Here is a 15,619-nt window from a genome sequence, read left to right as displayed (position 1 = left end):
TTCCATCTGAGAGATTTAAAGTGCCAGATGACATTAGCTCTAGCTCAACGATGTTATTAAATTCTCACCTTAAATCTCACATACAGAAAGCTCTTGTCAGGTCACATGAACAAGATGATTGCATTAGTCATACTACAAGAGTGATATACTCATTTCAGTAAGTTCACTGTATTCAGGCTGAGGTTTGATCTATGACAGGACACTTCATATCTAACATGATGTGGTTTCTTCACTTTGGCGTTTTTACTAGTTATATTCTTGTCATTGTAATTTATATCCCCTTTGCTCTGGAGTATGAATTCCTCAGTATCCTTGCTGCTTTTGTTAAACTGTGATCTGCTACAGTAAAAACCCCCACGATTAGTTTATTCAAGAGATTTCTTCTGTTCGTAGTTCAGCTTGAAACTTTTGAAGTACAGTGTCCATGTCCTGGCCTCTGAATTACAAAATTAAATTAGCATGACTGACATTTTGTATGTGGGAATTTATGCAAGTATCTACTTGTGAAAAGTTTAAATAGACCAGCTGAAACACTGATGAATTATGAATGCTTAAAATTAAGTGGTTATATTTATTCATTTTTAAAATTTCATTTCCCCTCTTTTCTGGCTTCTCTTAACCCAGTAATATCCAGATGGCTTGGGATAGATAAATTTTTGTGGGTGTGTGTGTTGATCTTGAAGGAACCAGTGCCATTGACTAGATTTGGGGATTAAAATGAATTTATCTATGGATTAAGAACTCCATATGCCAGTTTTAGTGGGTCTTATGAAATAGAAATCAGCTAGCTACAGAATTCGTAATACACTTAATGTACTTTTATAGCCTAAATCATCTTAGTATCAGAGCTCTTCAGCAACTTGAATGTACCTACAACACCCATGTGAGTTAAAAGGGTTATCTCCTGATTCTCCTAACGGGATAACTGAAGTGCAGAAAGATTAAACAGCTAAGTCAAAGCCAGTAAGAAATCTGCAGCAGACTCGGAGCTAAAAGACAGTTCTCTGGGTTCCAAGACATTGCCTTGAACGCAGTTATTTCTTCCTCCTTTCATAATAGCCTTACCAAAACCAGCAGGGCACCTCCTAAAACGTTCTGTGCAGAGGAGCTCCTTAGGCAGGGCAGAGTGGGGAGGCAGACACCTGTCCTCCCTGTTTTCAGACCTGTAACTCTGTTTATGGCATCTTTTGTTGGAAGACGGCAGGATGCTTTACAGTCCTGAATCGTGTCACCCAGCCCTTCTGGTAATTACAGGAGGTTTGTAAGTACAATTTGATACGTCTTATAGCTGTAGAAAAGGGAAGATGAAGTGCTTGGTAAGAGCGTGTATCACTGTAAAATTAATCTGTGTATGAGTCAGAAATCAAGTTTTGCTTTCCTGAGACTGTCCTGCACGTCATCTGCTGGGCCCGCCACCACCTCTGGAGGGGACCCCGCCTCGCCAGTCGTGTCAAGGAAACAGCAGCAATGCTCAGCAACGCAGCACGGATCTTGCAGTTAATTAAGATTTGCAGATGGTTTAAGAGAGCAGATTTTTAAGTAGTGCTGGGCTATCTGTGTTGTGCACAACTCTCAGAGAACAGTGATGGCCTTGCTTTCTCTATGTTACTTACCTCAGCTGCCCCGGCCTCCTGTTAGGACTGGCACGTATACCACACCAGCTTGTGTGACAACCTTATTTCCCGTGACTCAGAAGCACAAAACTGTACAGCTACATGTGTCACATTTGTGCAGTGAAAGTATCGGCTGTGTTCTGTGCTGAACAAAACCAGATGTGCTTTTTTTGGTGTGTTATAAATTCCAAGCAACACCACAAGGATGGTTCAGGGAGTCCCAGAGCACCAGCAGATGTGCCCTTCTGGTGCTGCGGATAGATGCATGCTTCAGCATGGACTATTGCGTAGTCAGCCTTTCTTATCAGCATTACCTTTCCTTTTGCTATTTAAATATTTATCCCTTGCTCTCCTCTTTTTTTCCAATTTATTTCTGTTGTATTTCTCTAGACCTTCAGATCTAATAATCATATAAAATCATTTTGATCCACACCACTGGTTTATTTGGTATGTTTTGCATCAGCCCTGGGACTCTTTCTTTGGTCTGGTAATAGACGTATTTCTCATGGGACCTTCCCTTTGTCTTTTGTGTCATCTGCTGGCTCAGTGACCATTCACCAACTTAAAATTTTGTGTCTTGTCACTCTCTTTCCTACCTTTCTATGTCTTCCTGTGCAATTTCTTTTTTTTCAGTATTTTTGGCTTTTATTTTTATTTCACTTCTTATTTAACTTTTTTTTTTTTTTGAAAAAACCTGCTCCCTAACTCCTTTCATTCAGATCTGCCTCTCTTCTTTTTCTTTCTATGAGTCCTTATTTTTTATTTCAGTCTTTTGGCTCCTTTTTAGAGCTCATTTTCAGCTCTAAGCCCCTGCCCAGTACCTCATATAGATCCATGCAGAGCAGTGTATTGGAGAACCCTAAATTATTGTGCACGCCTGAAAGAGCACGGACTGGCTGATGGCTCCTTGAGAGCCTTTCTTCACCATGGGCTGGAGAGCATAGAGGAAGTTGTTGCTCCTGAGTTTCAGTTCCCAATTGGAGTACTTCTCCATATACCACAAGTCTGGATTTCCTTCTCTCCTGACAGCCCCAGCTCCACTTTGTCCTGCTGCAGGACAGGGCAGTGAGAGACCCCATTTTTGATGCTGCTTTCCATCAGCGTGGCCACATAAAGCTGGAGTTGGCCCTGGTCTTTCTTGGTTTCTCACCAGTCATGGCTGGACAGGAGCCATCCCGATCTCCTCTATGACCCCATGTTGCTGAGAAGAAAATTCCCTCTCTTGCAATGCAGTGCTGGGACTGGGAGGCAATGGGGACCATGCCATGGGTCGGCTCCTGCCATACCCTGCTCCACCTTCCACATCCCACCACCCCAGGATGATGCCTTTGCATCCTTTTCCCTTCAGACAGCATTCAGTGCGCCAAAATATCTGTGCGGGTAGGGTTAAATGGCTGCTGCCGCCTTTAGAGCAGTAGGGTAGTGGTGTGGGACCCCTCAGGATGCCATTTATCCTTCCCTCTGGTTTGGCTTCGTGGACTGGACTGCAAATGGATGGGGTTTGAACTTTGCGGATGAGTAACCTGATCCTTGTGACAGACGCAAGCCTCTGCCCTGTGACGGTGTGTGAAGTGACAGGGGCCATGGCTTGAGGTATCGCCAGTCCTGTGTGTGTAAACTTTGCGCTTTCAACTGTTTTGGCCTTCTTGGTTGTTGAAAGTGACATTCTCTAAAGCTTTTTCAGCTTAATGTACTGGCATTTATTTACAACTCCACCTTGACCGAGTTTTATTTTATTCTTTCGTGTGTAAAACACATCGTTCATGAAAGCGAGGGACTAATAGCAGACTAGAGCTAAGCCTAGTAAAAGCAGGTGTTATGCAATTTGTCACCGCATGACTCTGCTAATGCATCTTTAGTCCAGGACTGCAGTACCCCTGCCATGTTTTAAAGTGCAGAAAGATAAGCATACGCCGTACCCTGGAGTGCCTTAGTCTATAAATGTAATTCAGAAATATGGGAAACAGCACTCTGAATCTGATGGCCTTTTTCGACACAATTACAGAAGCAGCGTGAGATGTTGAACGTTTGCAGCAAGGGCGCACAGAGCAAATGGGAAGTCGGATGCGCGGGTTGTTAATTCAAGCCTAGATAAGCTTCTGACTAAGTGGGTTTTAATTTGTTTTTTACCCTAATATGATGCTTGTATGATAGCCATTTTCCTGAGAAGACCTATTACGAACCATGCTCATCTGTAGAGCCATGTGTAATGATGAGGATACCTTACACTTTTGAATGGGCCTCTACAGACTTCAAGGATATGAATCTAAAAAAGCGTCGAATATCAAACCGGTTTTGTTTGACTGCAGATGAAGACACTTTAATCTGGAAAAATTGTGTGTGGTTTGAAATGAAATGAAATGAAATGAAATGAAATGAAATGGGCAACAGATGAAAAAGAATATTTTCTCTCAGGAGGGAGACAGAAAAGGCATTTGATCCCCCAGCATCACGTTTATGTCTGTCTTTGTTCTTTTCTGGTACCGGAAAGGTACCAGGAACTTCTTTTGAGTACTCAGTGTCCCCAAACTTTTGCTGATATGAATGGGAATTGAAGACTTTGAGTGCCGTAGAGGAGAGGTTTAACTCCAGGGGTCACAGATAGGAAAGTGTATGCCTGCACTGCAACCTCCAGATGCACAGTGACCAAGTGTTAATTCACATTGGCAGAACAAACCAGGCAAGGTTGGGCTGGCTACTAACAACTTTTCAAATGGTTGAACAGTGACAAATCATTCTTCTAGTTACCCATTGAGATCTCACTGCATACTCAGAGCCTGCAGTATAGCCTGGAAATCAGTAATCCTTGGCTCTGCGTTAAGAACTAGACAGAGACAGGATGGCCAAAGCAAGAATCAGCAGATGCACCCTTACTGGGAGCACACAATCTCTATCATTTCATTTGTGTAAAATCAGAGGGAGCTTTTTCTCTGATTTCATTCAGCAACAGGTGGTTAGCTGGTCCATGTGACAAGCTAAGCTTATCTGGTATATTTGTCTTTCTGTTTTTTAAGGGTATAGAAGCAGTTTGTCTGAATGGGTAGATGGAGAAATCTCAGTTTTTCTAATGTGGTTCCCTTTGATCTTACCTGTTGGAAATATATACCTAAGCAATTTTCCTGGCAATGAGTTATGACACCATGTCAGGAGAGGTTTTGGGGTAGGCAGACATTGCAAAAATTGCCAACTGTTGCTAGAGTCCTTTGATCTACATGTGTGTGCAAATGAGTGTTCATACAGCTGGGTGGCAGCTCTTTGAAACGGTATCAGCAGAGAAGTGCACTGCTCTTGCTCTTTGTGTATTTATGAGTCATTCTCTTTAGTATTGATACTGTGAGAATTTTTCGCTCCCGCCACTTTGTATTCAGCAAATAGTGTGAGAAATAATAAGCTTTATTTTTTGCATTCTGATGGAGTAAAGTTGTCAGGACTGGTTACCTTTAAAGTGTTTATCAGTAGTAGATGCTGGACCCGATATTCCTTAGCTTTAACGCTCTTTTTCCAAAGGTACAGGTTGTGTAGCTACCAGCACTGTGTGTGCTTGACCAGGCACTTTCTTCTACAAACACCTACGATTGTGTCCCCCAGGAGGAATCCCATCATCAGCCCCAAGGGCTGCTCTGCAATTTACTTAGCTGTAAAGACTGTGGTCCTTTCAGGTGCCGCTACCAAGCATGGCAGGTTGTTTTCCTTTTTCCCTCACGCACTTCAGTGTTGCAAAGCGTTCCTCAGGAATACCGGTTCCTGTGGACAGGGAGGTCTTTCTTGCATAAAGAGATAACAGACATGGTCTAAGGCAAGCAGAAACACCATGTGGCCCTCAGCATGAACAAAGCCCAAGAGTTCAGATCCTCTTCAGAAACATTGAACTCAGAGGGGCTGCGTCTGTCATGAATTTTGGAAAGATTTTGGCCCAGGTTTGGGTGATGCTTTAAAGGGATTTCTGCAACTGAACCTGAACTTGCTGACTTTTGCCCTTCCTCAGCTGAGTGGGCCGTTCTTCAGGGTTGTCCAGACATAGGCTTCATGCTGTCATTTGTTCTGGCTGTGGCTGTATCTACATGGTGTACGCCTTGAGCCTGTGCTAGTAATACAGATGCAAAGGCGAAAGGACATGGCTGTTTCTGGATTTAAGCCTGCTCTCAAATTTGCTCACAGCAGGGAAAAGGATGCTCTTTCCTCTGAGAAGTTCCTCTGTACATTTTGGCTTCAATCAATTTTTCAGATTTCACCCTAAAGATTATTTGCTTTCTTTTGCTATGCCAGGTAATCCCAGTATTTAGCAATGACCTATGCTGTTCTTGGCTGTTCCTAATTAATATATTTTAATCTGTCAATAATTAATGTGGAAATCGGGAAGAATAATGCCGTGGAGGCTAGAGCCTGAGCTCTGCTGCCTGGCAACGGTGGATGTACATATCCATTATATCAGGAAATTAGAAACTGGAGCAAGAACTGATCTGTCTGACATTTTGTAAGATGATATAAATGGGCCCACTCAACAAACACTAGATATATGTGAGGATATGAATGATACATGTCTGGGGAAAAGATATTATCTCTCTTATGAGGGTGCAGTTAATACCAGACATCAATTAAGTATAGTTCATTAAAGCCTCTAGGTAATCTTATTTTTGGACTAGATCGGAGGAGCAACCTACAAGGACTGACAGAGGGGTTATCTCAGTAATAATCTCCACTTTTGCATGTAGCATCTCTCATAGGATGGGCTAAGTGAAGTAGCATCTAGACTGTAACAAAAATAACCTTTTCAGCTGTAAAGACCGTGCAGTGAAAAGTAATAGCGGCTTATTATGTTTGAAGTAGTTGCATCAGATAGGTATGTTGAGATATGCCAGTCATGATAGTAGTGCTGATATGATAATGGTTGGTTTATGCACTCACTCTCCAGCATCAGAAAGGGAGCTTTGCCTCTGCCGTGTTCATGGGATGTAGCTTTATCTGAAATATTTCATCCATACAGGTGGAGTGACTGGAGCCAGGGAAGATTATGGTACTACTAGAGATAAGGAGGTGACATTTTCTTGCTTCTTCCTGCTTTGGCTAAATATTCCTTTATATATTTAAAGATATGGTGTTTTAATGGAATCAGTTTGAATGTTGTTTTCTTGAGTTTGGACAGTTGTCTCCACCTTTTGAATCCCAAGTGTAATGCACCAATTGCTGCTAGGAAATAAAGTAAGCATTAGTAAGCATTCAATAAGGTAAGGTGTTAATGGCTATTGCAATACCATATCTTATTCCCAGTTAGTGATGTGTCTGGCAGGCAAAGAGACAGGAGAAACAAATTTCTTCAATGCACCTGGAAGAAACATGGTAAAGTCTGGCATGGAGCCTGAGTTTGCAGGGTAACTTCTGAGAACGCCTCACTTTCCTACACTCAGCTACTGAAACAGGCTCTACAATTCATTTGCATTTTGACATTAAAACGAAGTCCTTCTGAAAGCTGGCTCTCTTTTTTATTTTTCTGGTCTTTCTTGTGGAATCTTCCATGGCTCCTTTCCTACATTTAATTAGTGTCCCGGTTGCTCCTGTGTCATGAAACGTGCGGGCTTGCTGCAGCGCGGGCTTGGGGGTGCTGGAGGCAGCGAGGAGACTGAGCATCTCTGGAGGCAGCGGGGACCAAAGGAGGGTGTCAGGAGGGGGACAGGAAAGAGGATGGGCTGCCTGCTTGTGGCAGAGTTGGGCTAGCTGGTGTCATCCTTTCACAAGAGAGAAGGCTAAAAAGGAGAGAAAAGCGAAACACTGCTCAGGAGAGGAACGTGATTTTACATCTCTAGATGTTAAGACAAACAGTGTGCTGACTTTCACCAAGTAGCTGGCTGAAACTGCATCTCTTTAAATGGGATGATTTTTCCAAGCCACTTTTTACTTCTTTGCTTGAACTAGAAGCTTTGCGAGCACTTAGCATTACCAGCACTGGCACTTTAGCTTGCAGACACCGTCTGCAGGGGACAAAATGGAGCTTTGCTGCTCTGGGATCTCCCCAGAGATTCCATCCTCCTCCTCCTCCTCAGATTCCCCGCCAGGATGAGAGATCACTGGGAGGATGCTTACCAAGAGCTGCCACCCATGCAGACCACAGTGAGGCTCTGTGGAGGAGAAATACTGCCAGGTACTTCTGCTTAAACGCTGTGGCATTCCAGTGGTCTTCCTTACTCACCATCTTTCTCCTCTTCCCTTCTCCCCGCAGCACGGACCCTCAGCCTTGCTCCCTGTGTGGGTATAATAACAGCTACAGCTCTCCAGAGTTCCACACAGTCTAAAATATGTCGGGTTTCTGGTAGCGTATTTCAGCTAATCCCTGTTCATATCTGGGGTTTGCTGTTTCAGAGGCACTCAGAGTAGGAAGTCATGCCAAATACCGTATAATGAGAGAAAACTGGCAATGCTGATTTACTGAAGGGATTATTTCCCACAGGCCGTTCATACCATCATGCATGGTGTTCAGGTTTTCTGCTTCCCACAACTCTCCCCAAAGCCTTTTGGGATCCTTAGATATCTTTTTCTGGTAATTATTCTGCTTTGTGGATTTGGGTCTTTTCTTTTCCACTACCTGTGTTAATTGGACCAACAATCATACTCCACATCCAAAGGCAAGAGATAATCTGTGCAAGTTTTTGGACTTGAGGGGGATATTCAGAATACCATAAAAGCAAATCTGGTGTTATACGACATGAGTCAAAGCAGAGATATTTCCAAAAACCGCAGCTTTAAACATCCCTATAAGCAAAAGCTTCTGCATTCTGCTTAAAGAGCTGGCAGTAATTTTGCTGGCTTCAAAAGTATAAAATTTTATTGTGTTACCTGCCTTGTTGCACTATAACTAGCACAGTTTTTTGTCAGGCCATGCTGTGCCTCAGTCCGCAGCAGCTGTCAGCTCCTATGGTAGAGAAGATGAGAGAGAAACATATTTCATGGTGCCAGACTCTGGACGTTGCTCAGCTTGCTCACATTTTCAGGGGAGCTGAGTTTGTTTTCAGCTGGAAAACAAACAGTCTGTGGGGCTGCATCGCCCTTTCAGAGCATGAGGAAACTTGCAGCGTCCCAAAGCTGAAGGCTTTTAATTATTTTTTCTTTTTTGCCTCCCTTTCTTTCCTGGCAGCTATTCTGCTGGTCCTACACGATGTTGTTTTTCATGTTTATTTGCTGCTGTCTCCGTGTGAGAACCTGATGTTTTCCTGGCCAAAGCGCTGTCCCTCGCACTAGAGGAGAGTGAGCTAAGCAGGCTTTGCTGAGCTCCGTCGAGACAGACGGACTCCGTAGCTCTTCCCAATGTCTCGGCTCCAGGCTTAGCATTGGGCGCTGCAGCTACTCGTCACCACCTGAGGTCTCACTGAAACCTCAGTTCTTTATCCCTCCTATGTACAATTAAATTAAGTCAGCATGGCTCCCCAGAGAATGCATGGACCAGAAGGGGGGCAAATAAGACAGGAAAGAGTAGACGGTGAACTAGTTATCTCTTCCATTTATACTTTTAACGAGATGAATTAAGAAAGGCAAATTTAATAGCAAATCGCACTACAGCTTTTGCTGAAATGTCTTTGCTGTGAGGCTGGGAGAGACTTCTAAGGCTGGTGTTCTTATTAAACACCGTGCTACTGAAGGGCAGGTAATTAGCAAAGCCACAGTATTTTGGCTGTTATGATAGGTTCAGTCACATTTTCTGAAACTATAGGAGATGTGAGCGTCTCCCAGCCTATTTTTCAAAACCCTTCCTTTTCTTCAGACTGGTTAAATATGTAATTTCAGGGTTTATTCCAGTTCGCATCGACGTCCCAAATTCTCACAATGTACATAATAATTTGCTGATCCAGCACAATTAGTGTAAACATTTGATCTCTCACCATCTTGTGTGCACGTGTTGCCTTTTCCACCCCTGCTTGTGTTAACTGGACATCTATTAACGGTCTGTAACCAAAGGCAAGAAATAATCTTTTGAAGTCTTGGCACTGGAGGCAGGAACTTTGAATGACATAAAATTATTCTGGTGATTTGTTTAAAGGATTAAATTTTTTCCAGGTTAATTTTTCAGTTTATATATTTGAACCAATAAAAAAATACTGCAACTAAACCCCCATAAAATAAATGAGCGTGCAAATATGATACATTCATTAAAAGACTTCCAGATCTTTATATCTCCATCAAAACACTATGCAGTTATGCTGAGCATGGTAAGTTCATCTCCTTACTCTGCCTTTCCATGTTTCTTCTCGTATTAATTTTTCATTATGTGCACTGCTATTCGTTTTGATTGGCACCTATGTAACGTCAGAATCCAGATGATGACTACTTGGCAGCTGGTCTGTATCACTCTGTGGTCTTACATTTCTCATCTTGTACTACTGTGTATCTTAGGGGTCTTGACAAGCCTTGGAATTAAAAGTAGGAGAGTATTATAGCAGTAACCTTTGCTATTGAATGCATAAAGCAGAAAAGACTTTGCCAAGAAGGATCTGTGTCCCCTTTTCCTGTGTTATAGATAGGGTCATTGAGACAACGGCAAAATGATTCAACCTCGGTTACCCAGCAGGCAAACAGCAGAGCCAGGATGAAGGCACAGGTATCCTGAGCTCTGATTTAATCTACTTCCCACTGGCCAACACTGCCTTTGAGGTCCCTGTCATCTGGAGAATGTTTTTGTTCTCACTGAGTAAGTAGCAGACCCGCATAGAGATTGTGAGAGCTCTGTGAGAGCAATCCTACTGAAAGCAATGAGGAGGACTTACTTGGGTCTTATTCCCTCAGTGGTAAAAACAAATAAAACCATAAATCCCCCCTTTCAAATTGGAGTTAATATATGTAAGTGTAAAAAGATGCTGTCTTACGCAAAGAGCAAAAGATACATGAGCCAAGAATGGGAAATGAAATACATGTGGGTGCTAAGTATCCCGCTTATGGTATTATAGCTCTGACGATCAAAAACTCTTGTCCTAGATACGTGTGCTGATTCACTAAGAAAATGTGCAGTGTTAAATCACTGTGTCATATTTCTTACCCACGCTGGGGTTAGACCGGAGGTTGCAAACTGGGTTGTCAAAACAGCACACGTGGGATTTCACAACTGTGAAATCTGGCTGTTTTAAACACCCATTGAAAATCTATCTTCACTTGAAAAAACTGGGAGGTGGGAGGATATGCCAAGGGAAGGATCACCCTGCTGCTTGCTGTGTTTTACATCTCTATTCCCCTAATCACCTTCTTCAGGCAACCATCTGAGAGCAGAGCATAGATCAGGTGAACCTTTGGGGTGACCCTAAAGAGCCATCCATATATTTTTATTAGATGTTTCAAGAACACTTTGGTAAGGCCTTTGGTAAGGCCTTTGACACTGTCCCCCACAGCATTCTCCTGGAGAAGCTGGTGAATCATGGCATAGACAAGTGTACTCTTCACTGGGTAAAAAAACTGGCTGGATGGCCGTGCCCAGAGAGTTGTGATTAATGGGGTGAAATTCTCTTGGCGGCCGGTCACCAGTGGCGTCCCTCAGGGCTCAGTTTTGGGGACAGTTTTGTTTAATATCTTTATCAATGATCTGGATGAGGGGATTGAGTGCACCCTCAGTAAGTTTGCAGATGACACCAAACTAGGTGGGAGTGTCGATCTGCTTGAGGGTAGGCAGGCTCTACAGAGGGACCTGGACAGGCTGGATCGATGGGCCAAGGCCAACCGTATGAGGTTTAATAAGGCCAAGTGCCAGGTCCTGCGTTTCGGTCACAACAACCCCAAGCAACGCTACAGGCTTGGGGAAGAGTGGCTGGAAAGCTGCCCGGCAGAAAAGGACCTGGGGGTGCTGGTGGATGGCCAGCTTAACATGAGCCAGCAGTGTGCCCATGCAGCCAAGAAGGCCAACAGCATTCTGGCTTGTATCAGGAATAGTGTGGCCAGCAGGAGCAGGGAAGTGATCGTGCCTCTGTACTTGGCACTGGTGAGGCCTCACCTTGAGTACTGTGTTCAGTTCTGGGCCCCTCTGTGCAAGAGGGACATTGAAGTGCTGGAGCGTGTCCAGAGGAGAGCTACCAGGCTGGTGAGAGGTCTGGAGATCAAGTCATATGAGGAGAGACTGAGGGAACTGGGCATGTTTAGTTTGGAGAAGAGGAGGCTGAGGGGAAACCTCATTGCCCTCTACAACTACCTGAAAGGAGGTTGGAGAGAGGTGGGTGTTGGCCTCTTCTCCCAGGTGAATAATGACAGGGCCAGAGGAAATGGTCTGAAGTTGCGGCAGGGGAGGTTTAGATTAGATATTAGGGAGAATTACTTTACTGAAAGAGTGGTCAGGTGCTGGAACAGCCTGCCCAGGGAGGTGGTTGACTCACCATCCCTAGAGGTATTTAAGAAATGTCTAGATTTGGCACTTCAGGGCATGCTCTAGTGACAGAGATTGTAGGGTTTTTTGTGTGTGTGTATAGTTGGACTCGATGATCTCAAAGGTCCTTTCCAACCATGAAGATTCTATGAAATAATTTCTATGAGAAGAACCCTAAGAAATAAACAGCAAACATCCACGGTACTAGAGCCTGTAACAGCAACACTGCTGTGTTTAGTATTTCCACTGCAGAATACTTCAGCATTACTGTAAAAGTAAAAGCAGATTATACCTACAATATGCAGTAGACAATTTCCTTTGATACCTTTTGGGGTAGAATCAAGGAGGAAGATTTTTCACTACTATCACAACCCACACAGCTCTTGTTATTCTCAGTGTCATTTTGTTCTCAAGAGGAAATAGGATGATTGAAGAGAATGACACTGTCGTGACGTCTTTAACATTTATTTTTTTTAAGACTGCTTGGGTATCAAGATTTAAACGAAGATGAGTAGCAGAACCTACAGTCAGGAACTTGCCTGGCACAAAAGAGAAGCTGCATTTTAACTGCAGAACTGAGGATTTGTTGAACTTGGGCCTCGCATATCAGTAGTAGTTGTTTTTCTCTGAAACATTAACATGAATAACATTAGGTCACACGTAAAAGTCTTCTTGAGAAGTAAAATGTATATAATGCAAAATGTGAGTACTTACTTTGGCAGAATTGGGTTGGGTACAACTGGTCTGCTACAAGGCATTTGGCCTCTGAGGTATTGATTAGAATAATGCCAACCTCAGCAAAGACAGCTGTTTAATGGGCATTGCAAGATGCATCATTAACTTCATTGAATTTTCAAAACCTTCCTTTTCCCGAAACCAACATTGTGAAAGGTGCCTCCACTCATCTGTCTTTCTGGTGTTGCTAACAAAATCGTTAAGGATTTGATGGGCACCGAGATTGTCCTCTTTCAAAACAACACTGGTGCATGCTATGTGATGGACAGATGTGATGTGGTTTGCATTATCGCCTCTGCCCAGGCTTAGACTGGCAGCTTGCACCGGTGCTGGGTGCCTGGAACAGCTCATGTAAAAGATGCTGCATTTGATATTTCTGTGACCTCTTGCTGTCTGTTTCATAAGTAGCTCATTGGAATTTCTTTGCTGGTCTTGCAGACTCAAGTAGTTGTTGTCTATGTTGTTTTTTTTTTTTTTAAAGCTATATTCTAACATATTTCAGGTCTTATTCCTCATTGCAAGCAAATGCATATTAATAGTAGGAATATTATATGTTTGGCAAATGATGTCACAGCTGAAATCTTCACAAGCAGTACAAAACAACTATTTATGCTAAGATGGATGGATGATTATTATCTCTTTGTTTTCTTTTTCATTATCCTTTTGAATTAAAACCTCTTTGCAAAGCCATTATCCTGGCTTTAAACAGCTCTCTATATTGAATGTGTCTCTGCCTCTTCTACCCTTTTTTTCTTTGCTTAGATTGAGTTCTAATTTTCTGTGATTTCTGAGCTTTAATTTCCTTATTGTTTCATAGTTGTACAATGTCCTGTTCATAAATTCAATACATGCATACTCTATTTTGTTTCTCAAGTGCATGTAGGCCAAAAAGTAGCAGGAACCTTTCTCTAAAAGCTATATTTACAGCTCTAGTGGCAAGCACTCTCCTCCTACACTGTAAAGCTGTGAAAAACTGTCAAGATGTGAGTGTGCATAACAGTGCTCCCGACGGCTGGAGCTGATTTATTTTTTAACCATGACTTCATTTTGTCAGTTAGACCAAAAAGAATGGGAAAGAAGCTCTTCCGGTAAAACCCAGCAAAACACAGACTTAAAAACTACTTAAAATTGCAGCATCTCAAACTACTCTACCCTGCATTGAGTGGACACAGGTATAACAGGACCAAGAAATAATGGTTGCACCCAGGTCTAATTCCTTGCTTTTCCAGTTCAGAAATAGTCAGGAACGTTCACTCTACATGTGCCAGTATCTGGTGACCTCCTGTCCTGGTTTGGGGTGGAGCAGAGCCAACTTTCTGTTCAGTGAGAGGCTCTTGCTCACCCTTGTTGCTGTGGCAGCCAGGGTCCCTGACTGGGCTGTTTACCCCATGGAGGGGCTGCACCTGTGGGGAGGAGTGGGCAGGTCAGGGGACCCCAACTGACTGATCGGGGGTTCCATCCCATCCGCCATGCTCAGTGTAACAGCTGAGGGAGCAAGGGTGTCAGGTTGGCGCTTTGTCTTTGGCCCTTCTCTGTTGGCCCTTCTTCAATGGACTGCTTCTTCAATGACTCTCTTTCTTCAATGACTGATGTCTGAGGAGGACCCCGTCAGCTCATCTGCCTCTTTGATCCCAGTCAGTGTGTTCCAGTTCCCATTTGTCACTGAGTCCAGTCTGGAACTTCCCCAGTGCCTGCCAATGACATCTCTCTGGGAACTTGCTCCAGTTTTGTATATATTTATTCATATAGTATCTATTTAATTATATCCTTTTTATTTTATTATTATTTTTTCATTAAAGTATATTTTTTTTCTAAACTCATAACTCTCTTTATCTCTCTTCTTCCTCTCCTTGGAGTGAGAGATGGGGGGGAGAACATCTATCATCTTGTCATTGGCCAACTGGGCTCAAACTGCAACACCTCCAAAATGCACCCTAGTAGCCACAGGACCCACTAGAGACCAAAAGTAAAAAATGCACCTCCAAACTGCCACGTGCCACAGGAAGGAAAGAAGAAAGTCAGTGGGTGTCATCGGTCTCATAGATCCCTGCAATGGCATCAGGTGTGCTTCCTGAAAGTGAACAGTATCTCATAATGCAGAGGAAAGCCAATAGCTTCTCCACGCCCCGTTGGTTCCTTGCCAATGCGACCCAGGAAGGAAACATTCCTTCCTGTCCTTAATTTAATGATTGGCTTCACCCTAAACATCTGAGGATGATGTACAGGTACATCCTGTACATCAGCCAAGTGCCTCCAACAATGTGAAGCTAGGAAGGGGGCTAGCTTACTGTAACTCTCTCGTTACAGGCCAAATTCTGTTACTCCTGCTCATACTGGACACTGGTTTATCATGGGTTGATTCAAAATGTGAAGTCAATGGAACCATTTGCTGGGATTTCAGTGTATTTGGAGTTCAGGATCTAGCTGAATAATCTGACTAAAGCCAATGGGAGTTCTTGTGAAACAAGGTGTCACTGAAGGCATTGGAATGTGGCTCTGTGTCATCTGGATGAATGACAAAAGTCATTCAGTTCTGTGTAACATTTACTTGCAATGTAGAATTTGTATTTTCTGTGATGTTTTCTGTGCTCAGGATAGATAAAACTATGTCCTTGTGCTAAGGGGAAATATGAAGATACAACAAATGATCGATTCATTCTTTGGTTTGCATAAGAACTTAAATCGAATATCCAATGGAAATTTAAAAAATCTGATAATAGAGAGAGGAAAAAAATAGAGCCTTTGGCTACAGTCCTGATTTGGCTTCTCCATTTCATGGTCTTAAAGTACTACTGATATTAAGGCTGAATCTTAAACTACTACTGATATTAAGGCTGAATCTTTAAAAACTCATCTGATCTCCAAAGCAGCTAGTATGAAATGGAGATAGGAGCATATATCTAATACTGAGCTTCTGTCAAGTAGCTGCAGGTGTGATGCCTGT

The sequence above is a fragment of the Rissa tridactyla genome, chromosome 2 (assembly GCF_028500815.1).
Source record: "Rissa tridactyla isolate bRisTri1 chromosome 2, bRisTri1.patW.cur.20221130, whole genome shotgun sequence".
Lineage (NCBI taxonomy): Eukaryota > Metazoa > Chordata > Aves > Charadriiformes > Laridae > Rissa > Rissa tridactyla.
Note: the sequence above shows the minus strand (reverse complement) of the source record.